Below are 10,960 nucleotides of genomic sequence, written 5' to 3'. Positions count from 1 at the left end.
ATCTTCTGAGTAATTATCAGAAGATCAGCCCACATCGGAACTTCTGATGCTCATCTTCTGAATATGAATTACTCTTCAATAAAACAGAGAAATACCAGGCGCAGTCAAACCATATCCAAGATGTTCACAGAGAAACGGCAATAAAAAACTGCATCAAATAGAAGAACACTCAAATACGGTTCTATCAACTGAACTGGTTAGTCAGCTCAGCCTTACAATGCATAAATGACTACCGTTAAAAAAACCTATAACATTCATATCTCATTCAGATAAGTTTTGTGTATCATACAGACCATCAAGCCTCGTGACACGAATCAAATATCGATTTTCTATTCACACTTGGTACTATTTAAAAAATTAATAGCACTAATAATTTAGAGGTTATTGCAAGTTTTAACAAACATAAATGTAGTGAATGTGAAATTTGTAGTAGATAATAATATATATCTAGAAACAAAAGTGTCACATGCATTCAGCTTTGCACATCTGAGGTTTGAGACAACACGGAAGATTTCGATATTAAACATTGTTTGGAGTTGCACCTGTGTAAAATAGAAATGAAAGATAATGAAAAGATAAGATTTGAAATGAATATGCAGTAAGAGAAGCATGGCAAAAAATCAACTGTGAACCCTATAAAAAATGGTAAGATTTGTAGAATTTAAAATTGTAAGAATATATATTTCAAAATCAATTGTGAACAAAAAAACAAAAACTTGGTAAGCTATATACATCCTTTTACTACTATTACCCATAAACACAACTCAATTATATTCACATACTCCGAAACTAGTCGGTCCCACAGACTCGCACGCTGGTTGAACTCCTCATCCGATTCTGACAAAATTCAAAACCCAAAAAACAAAATCAAAACTCGAAAAAAAGGGTAATGAAATACAAATAAGTCAATTTACTCACATTCCTTCATTCAAAGGGTCTGACCATTTATGTAAGAAAAAACCTACAAAATTTGAAAAAAAACATTAACATGAAGAAAACATATGAATCTAATTACGATAGAGAGAACAATTTACAATTTGCTTGGTTTAATGGATGTTCAAGTTATTTTGATTTGTTCTGATTATATATATATCTACTATCTACTATCTACTATCTACTATGTACTATCTACTATCTACTATCTACTATCTACTATCTACTATGTACTATCTACCCTTTACTAATCAATTGACCAAACAACCCAAAATGCCCTTTTCTTTAAATTCATTTACACTACCAAATGGACAAAACAGTAATTACCAAAATAACCCTATCACTGTTCTACCTTCCAATCAATATTGGACACTTGGCACAACCAAAATCTACCATCCATTTCAAATTTCAAATACTGATTTCCCCCATTACTCTCTCTTTCGTCTTCTCTTCTCTCTCTTTCCCCTGTTTTCTCTCCTCTCTTTGTTTTCTACAAACCCTAACCCCGCCCTAACCCGCCGTCATCCCCCTTTCTCCATCATATCTATGGTCACCACCACTTCTATTAAAAAAATCATGGCTATTTTCGTACTTCTCACGACCTTCCTAATGTACCATTTTCATACTGCTCAGATCTTGCTATAACAAATAGATTAATTAACAATCATATTTCTTGAAGTAGTTAAAAGAAGAAAATGCTCTGATTTCTTGATTCATTCAATCTGTATGGTTTTGCTTATTTGTTTATTTATTCAATCAAAGGTTTTATGGATTTTTATTGTTTCGTTCGAGTGTTGTTTATGTTTGTTTTTGTTGCAGCATCGTCCTTCTTGCGCTTTCAATTCTCCTTTCTGGACTACCAATTTTGGTGCTCCTGTTTGGAATGATAACTCTTCCCTCGCCCTTTGATCTAGAGGTATTGAATTGATTAGTTTATCCAGCTTTTTTTAATCGCTTTGTTTTTTTTAATCTTTTGAAATTTGTCAATTATGTTATGATGAAATAACTTTTTACCATAATTTCATTTCTTGCCTGTACAGTAGAATCAACCTAAGTAATTGATATGATTTTGTGTGTATCTTATTGTCAAGTTAAATTTTATGTCTTGCATGTGAATAAGCTGCATCAATATATAATAATACTTATGTATTACTGTTTTTTTAATAAATATTTGCTGAGATTGCAAAAATAAGCTGACAACAGTTTTTGAAATGTTGATGTTGTTTTTAAAAACCCTCCTAAATATTCTTGCAATTGATTATGCTATAATTACTCAATCTAAACAGGCTTTGATTGTTTTTTCTTAAGTACATCTTTCAATCAAAGTTTATGTGTGAAAAACTGTATGAACTTTGCATAAACAACTTTTTTTTTTGATTTTATGAGCAGCTTTTGTGAACGCTACCGTATCATTAAACCCGAGATAGCTTTTCGATTCAAGTAAGGCTCTTAATGAACTTCTAAGTCTTTTCATTATATTTATAATGTCTATAAGCTTATTTGAACTGTGTATATGGCATGTATTTCTTTGTAGGTTATGATGATTGCATGTCTTTTCTATGCAGGAATGGTCTTTTGTCTATCTATTAGAACTCATAATATTTTATTGTTTCAACATTCCAGTATATGAATATGAACTACACCTTCAGGCCATATCGATATTCACATTATTTGTAGCATCTAAAGTAATTTATATGACAGGCCTTTATGGATTGAAAGAGTAGTTGTCTAAAGCAAGCCAAGATAAGAGTCGCAATACCTTCACATTAGTATAGCTGGATTTTATGTTTGATGGTTAATGTTGATGATATAGCTGAATTTTCACAATCCTAAAGTTGCTAACGAGCTCATTCGTGCTGATGGAGGATTCAATTTCACTATCAACCTTATTGATGCATTTCAATACTCTGTACTACAAACCAGAATTTTGTTGGAGTGAAAGGTTTGCATTGAGTTCTACGTGGAGCATTTATCTCTGCTCAGATTGTGTCTTTGGCTCTTTGCTTTATAATAGATCTAGATCTATTCGCAACGTAACAGTGTGAAGTTTCCTTATTCTCCTTTTGTTTCCAACTTTTTGTTTTTACATGTGCAGATACACTTAAGTTGTACAAGAAGGGAGAACTTGAAAATATGCTATATGAAACTTTGCTATTTGTACATTTTTTTATGCCATATGTATGGTTTGTGTTAATGTGGTTATTTTTAAGGAGTATAAAACAATACATTGCTCTTTTTGTTATTTGGACAATAAGGATTTGGTTCTGCCTATATGTAACATGTTTTTATTTTATCTTAGCATATGCATTTCATGTTTATTGGCTTTCTTTTTCTTTTTCTATGAATTTACATGACACTAATAAATGATCAACTCTGTCGATTTTGGAAAATTCATGTTCTTGCCGGAAATAACTTGCCTTTGCATTTGAGCCAGTTCTAACAGCGGAAGCACACAATTCGAATGATTTGCTGTCACTGAAATTCATTGAAATTCAAGCTTTCTTCTGGTTCATCTGTCACGGTTAATGAAGTATAATTTAACATTTAGGCTATGTTTGGGAGTTTGGAGGGGAGGAGAGAGGAAGACTTCCGAAAACGAATTTTTAAAAAAATATAGAAAAATATTTGACATTTTTTGAAAAAATGATTTTGTTTAGAATGATAAAAGAGTCATTATCATTACAAAATTTTTAATTTTCAAAATAGTATAACAACTTAAAAGAAATTTTCAAAATTTATGTAAGCCCTTCAAAACCCTTCAAAACCCTCTTTCAATACAATTCTTGAGTTCCCCCATTTTATGGGGTTTTAGGTGTTATGAATAAACTCAAACCCTCCAAAACCTTTCTACCCAATTTTTTTTATCCTTTTCACCTAATTCTTCCTATTTTCCAAAGTCCTCCCCTCTCTTCCCCTCTAAACTCCCAAACATAGCCTTAATTTCTTTTTTTATGATATGTTTATTTATTAGGATATGGGCCATTTCTGGAAAAAATGGAAAGGAATTTGTCAAGTTACCAAAGAAATCCAGATAAATTTTATCGCAACAAGTCTTATTCTTTCAATAATTCCTCACTTCTTTTATTGTATTGTAGTTCAACTAAAGCTTTTTGTTTTATTTCTATGATTTGATTTTTTATATGTCAATATATTATGCATAATTTGCTAGATTTGAGTTTACTGTCAAGGTGATTTATCTGATGCTTTCAAATCTGAACAAACACTACATAACTCATGTTACACTTATAGCTCATATTTTCACTTCACTACATATGTTGGAAGATTATAAAAGCAAGATATTTTACAAAAGACTATCTATCACAAATCAGTGGAAAGTCAAATGAAACATTTGACAGTGCACGTTACACTGAAGGCCATGGCACACAACTTCATCAGCTGGAGATAACTTTGTTCATTAATAATTGTAAAAGGATACTACTGTTGTTGTTGCCAAGCTAATATATATATGTGTGTGTTTAACAGTTTTTAATTGGTATTAGTCATTTAATGTTTTAATTTGGGAGTTATCAATTGAATGTTTATTAGCTTGAATCACATTCATAGTTTATAATATTGTTGCAGTCACATATTTTGTCACTAATTTTCTGGTGTTATTTTCACAGTACAAGTGATTGGAAGATTGTTAATCTTGAGCACTTGATAAATGTTGAAAGGAGATGAACATGTTGAAAGGGAGCAATGGAAGGGGTATATTTTTTGTGGTTCTGTAAGCTGATACAAGATATTCATTGTAAATTATAAAAAATTAAGATAGTTTATGTTGTAATTGATAAAAAATTAAAAGTGTTTTTGATTACCATGTTAGGGGAGAGAATTCACTTAATTTACTTATAAACTAATACATGTATTCTCATAAATAATTAACTTACAAAATAATTGATGGATTCCGATATGAAGACATATATTCAATTTCAGTGAATAACAATGAAGGTCAACAAAATTAGGATTTTTGTATATAAAATGATATCCAATTGTAGAGAATATTTGAATTTTAAAATTTCCAACATTTTTTATAATAAAATTGCCATATGTTTATCATTGATGCTGGCAAGAAAAGATTTTTATATGGAAAATGATGTTTAATTTAAAAAAACAATTGAATTTTGAATTTTCCAACATTTATGTTAAAAAAGCTGAGGTGTTTATCTATACATTATATTTGAAAATTAATACATAAACATTTATAAGTCTATAAATATCTCATAAACATGTACTATTAATATTTTATTAATAAATTTTTTTATTTAAATGATTAATTTCCATTTTATATATGCAATTTGATCAAACTCCTTAATTTTACATTTTTTCGTATCGTTTAAAAAATATTACACCACAAATAATGCACCCGGGCGACAGCACGGATCTCCGACTATATATATATATATATATATATATATATATATATATATATATATATATATATATATATATATATATATATATATATATATATATAAAAAAGATGAAAGGCTTTAGATGCATCGGTAATTAAACAACCCATCATTATAAATGCAAAGCACGTGATAGAATATTAAAGGCGGAACATAGAGAGTGAAAAAAATAGTTTTCCAAAAATCATGTCATTACTTTAGTCCAATCAAAAAAATTAAAAGTGAATAAAATTAAATATAATTGGGGCATTTTCGGTGTAAATCAAAAAGGATAGAGCATATTAATTTTTATATGGTAGATTAAAATTTTCCTAATAAAAAGAAATGCATTGGATGAAGACCTGAATTGAATCAAAATAGACATATTAATAAAATAGTTTTATTGCTCATTACTATTAGTAATTTTTTAAGGTTTGTGTATATCTTAATTTTGAACAAATAAGGTTGTGTATTTCGACTGGTCTCGGTAGGAATCGACGTGTCTTTCCTACATATCCGCAGTTTAAATAGCGTACTTTCTCAACGTCCATTCTATCTCTCTCATATGAATTTGCACGGAATTTACGGCTTTTAACCATTCTCACGTTTTTCTTTGCTTCATCACTCCATAGTCAGCTACGTCACTTACCAACCAGTTATCGTCACTCACTCTTTCTTTCTTTCACGTGTGTATTCTCTTGATCTATAATTCACATGTTTCATTTCATGTTACGTTGATCATGTTTATTTGTAATTGATTCGTTTGGTCTTAACGTTGTCGACGTAAAATACTAAGTTGTTTTTGTGAGTGCAATTTGATTTGATATATATTAATGATGCGATGAATGGATCTTTAAGTTGAAGTTTGTGTTTGTGTTTTTCAGATTAATCAGCTTTCTATTAGGTGGTAAAAGTTGAATTCAAATGGCGCCACCGAAAAAAAGGAATTTACATCAATGGAAGCATCCATTTGATTCTGATTATCGTAAGTTTTCTCTTTTCTGTTCTCTGATCTATTATACACATGCATGAAATTGAAAAAGAAATCAAATGAATAACTATATATCAATAATTACCCTATGGATTTTGTAGCATTGATTGTGTGTTATATGGTAAATGCGGCGTGATTGCTGCGGAGTGATTGCGTATGCATGACTGCGGAGTGATTGCGTATGCGTGATGACGCACAATGCGGCGCAGTTTTAATTTTAAATTTTGTAACTATTGAGTCACTTTACCATACTATGATTATAAATTGAGGTCACAGATGTGCTTGCAATTGTGTTCATTGTAATTGTTGCATTAAACATTGCGGTTGATGAGAGACGTTTGAAATACATAGTTAAGAATGTTAGAATTTTAAGATTTTTTATTACATCCGATGAAAATTGGTACTTTATCAACTGAAAATTTTATTTTTAGTGGAAATATTAGAACAATCATGATCGAAATTAAACGATGTTGATCACGTAATTTTAAATCACACCGCAGTTGTGTATTGATTCCTTTGCAGAGGCTACCAACATCAACAAGATTTAGCCACAATTTAAAACCATGTGTGCCATTATATTATTTACTCATCATAGTAGATTAGTTGGCTCCTTAACTACTAATTGGTAGATGTTTGAAATATATACATTTGAAAGTAAGATTTTTCATTAGATTTTTAAACAAATTAGAATTTAGGGTTTTGAAATTTTATTTTTTGATGAGAAGATTTAAAAAAGCTTTAAAGAAATAGTCTTTTATGGTTAAGATGCTGAAGTACAAAAGATTGAAAATCAGAATTTAGGGTTTTGAATTTTTTTTTTTTGATGAGAAGATTTAAACAAATTAGCATTTAGGGTTTTGAAATTTTAATTTTTTTATGAGAAGATGAGCATCATCGAAATTATCTGATGTGCTTATGATGTGTCCATACCCGTGATTGAAAATCACACTGCAACGTGATGTTTTAACGAAGAAGACTAACACATCAGAAATATTGCGGTCGCCATTTAAAACAATTGAAAATACTTTTTGTCAATACCGTTATCATTGGAACAAATATGATGTAAAAGCTAGGTTGGTTCTCTACGACCGGCCGCAAAATGTTAAACTTGCAGCTGACTGCACTATAAAATTAGTAGCAGACAATTCATTTTGTATTTGTAAACCCGACAATTTCGTCGATTATGTACATTATCAACCAAATTTGTAAACAACAAAGCTCATTGAATTGTAAATGAGTAACTCATTCTCAATTAATTTACATTTAAATTTTTCCATAACTCCATGTTCACATTAATGCATTAGTATCTATTCAATACTATATATGTTTCCTCTAATTCTTCTTTGTAAACAGCATTTGAAGCAGTATTGTCTGGCTCATGGCAACCTGTGAAACTCATCGAAGTTTCGTCAGGAAAAACCACCTTACATTTCATGGATACTCGACAGATTCAAACTCCTTTGACATCGTCCTCTGATATTCGGATAGGATCAAGAAAAGCTACTTCATCCGATTGCTCCAACTTTTTACGATCTGGAATCGACATATCTATTCTATTAGGCTTTTGCCACCATGATGATAATTCATATCAATTTAGTCCTATTCCAGTAAGTTCAATCTTTTTAATTATATAAACCCGGCGTATTTATATAAGCATTTATTTGTTGATCTTTAATATATTGATATTTATCTTTTGTAAATTGTAGATGTGGATTGATGCTAGGATAAATTCCATACACAGACAACCTCACGACGAATCTGATAAATGTTCGTGTCAATTTTATGTAAACTTCTACGATGATCAAGGTTCACTTGGAACCGAGATGAAAACTCTAAGTAAAGAGGATATCGCGATTGGAATCGACCAAATCTTCATCCTCCAGAGGCTTCAACATAATACTTCTGAAGGCTTGTTAAAAGAAAGTAATGTTTGCGAAGTTAAGCCTTATAGGTGGGATTCATCGGAAGATTGCTCTTCGTTATCCCAAACTAGATTAATTCTCGGGAAGTTTTTATCTGATCTTTCGTGGTTTGTTATGACGTCATTTTTAAAGAAGGTTTCGTTTAGTATAAGATCTTTTCAGAACAAGCTTGTATATCAAGTTATGGGAAATGATACCGATGTTACTAGTCCTTTTTTTATAGATGTTGTGAACTTTAACCTTAAAAACGGATCACTAGTACCCATTATTTCTCAATTTGACGCGTTTCATAATTATGATGGTGAAGAAGATGAAGCATCGTCAATGCAAACTAATATGAAATTGGAGGCGTACGACGCTCAAAACATAGGAATGTACAGCCCGAACGTTATGTTGGATGTGTTGTTAAGAATTTGGCAGTTGGTAACTTTAGAACCTGGCCATACAAGAGAGGAACTTATGTGAAAAGAAACGAAAACTCTTCTTCAGATTCAGATTCAGTAGAGAACGATAGTGAAAGTGACGAAAAGGTTGATGAGGCGGAAAAAATAATAATTTATGGTGGTGAACAATAATTAGCAATTTACAAATTTTTTTAATTGAGAAAAACACATAAAAAAAACTAAATATGAAATTGTAAAGTATGAGTGTTATATCTGGAGATACATACGCATATAAATTTTAATGTTACAACTTTCTAATTTATGATCAACTCAATTCCACACGCTCTTGTAAATTCAACTTATACAACATGTGGGTTATATGTGGAGAAATGCTAAACCAATTTTAATGTTTCTTTCTTTTTTCTTTTTAACCAAATATATATATATATATATATATATATATATATATATATATATATATATATATATATATATATATATATATATATATATATATATATATATATATATATATATATATATATATATATATATATATATATATATATATATATGAGGAGGGATCAAATTACACCCGAAGAGTTACACCACGAGTTACACTCGTTCAATAACTACATCTCGAATTAATATTTTTTAAATTCAACCGTTGGATTGAAACATAATATCATATAGATCATACCTATAAAGTTTGAGCTTAATCTATAATGATTTACTATATCATCAACATATCCAAAGATTAACGTCAAAATGAACTTTCATATAACGTTAATTTTAATGTAATTCAATGACATAGTAAATCATTATAGATTAAGCTCAAACTTTATAGGTATGATCTATGTGATATTATGTTTCAATCCAACGGTTGAATTTATAAAATATTAATTCGAGATGTAGTTATTGAACGAGTGTAACTCGTGGTGTAACTCTTCGGGTGTAATTTGATCCCTCCTCTCTCTCTATATATATATATATATATATATATATATATATATATATATATATATATATATATATATTAATTCAAAAAACACATTACAAGCAAGGCAATCATGAAGATTCAGCCAATACTATATCCTATACCATTAGATTTGCAATGTGCAATCTAAATTTCCTATCTCTCCAACTTCTATATACTATATTATCAATTACTCTTTCTACTACACTGTTCTTGTAAGTATCATTGTTGAACACACAAGCATTCCTATACAACCATGTTTCATGAATAGTTTCAATTACCGCCATTTGAAACAAACGGGCTCTCCATCCTTTTCCTGTAGATCTGGCCATAATCCAAGACAATTCAGTGCTCCAATTATGGGGGATGTGATCTACTTCAAGCCAATTCAATACTCTTTTCCATATATCTGCAGGATTCATACAAGAGAAGAAAATATGCTCAGCACAATCCTCCTCCGTGCCACACATGCTACAAACAGTGTCACCTACAATGCCAAAACGGAATAATATATCCTTTGTAGGTAAGTGCCCATGCACAGTAACCATAAGGTAATTCTAGCCCTTGGCCTAGCTAGATTATGTATCATCAACTTATGCCACTGTACAGGACTATCCTCAATCAAATTATAGTAAGCTTTCCGCATAGAGAATCTGCGTGCAGCCATCATTTGATTCCAATCTTGTTGCATTCCATCAACCAGCACCCTGCAAATTTTAGTGTTTCTTTTTAACTTAAAAAATGAACGCAAGTATCATTTTTACTAACCTCTTAATAATGCGTGACACTACAATCCTATTATTTTTAAGTGTAAGGAGATAAGAAAGACTCCAGCGCGTTCAACTTAGGGATGCCAACTTGCCTCCGTTAGCAGGGATCCCCGTGGGAATTCCCCGATTGGGGACCCAAAGACGGGGAATTTTCCCCCCACGGGGACGGGGATGGGGAACAAAGTCTCCCCGAAGGCACTTCGGGGACGGGGATGGCGTAAATATCCCTCGCCCCGTGGAGTCCCTGCGCCGCCTAAAATAGCATAATGTTCTTAATTTATGTATAATTTTAAATTATTATGTAAGTTTATTTTTCATTTCATATAATTAATTTTATACACATATTTAAAATATATATTTATTGTTAGTAAAAGAGTGAGATCTAAATGATTATTTCAATTTTCATTTTTGTTTGAAATTTTGGTGGTCATGACACTCAATATTATAGATTAAATATTGTTAAAACAATATATTTATCATAAAGGAATAATTTCTAAATTTGTTGTGGTTAGTTTTTAAAGCTTTTACTATTAATTTGATTTAAAATAATAAATAAATCATCTTTATGGATCTCCACATGAACCTTGGGGATCC

This window comes from Vicia villosa, unplaced genomic scaffold, assembly GCF_029867415.1.
Source record: "Vicia villosa cultivar HV-30 ecotype Madison, WI unplaced genomic scaffold, Vvil1.0 ctg.002171F_1_1, whole genome shotgun sequence".
Classification (NCBI taxonomy): domain Eukaryota; kingdom Viridiplantae; phylum Streptophyta; class Magnoliopsida; order Fabales; family Fabaceae; genus Vicia; species Vicia villosa.
Note: the sequence above shows the minus strand (reverse complement) of the source record.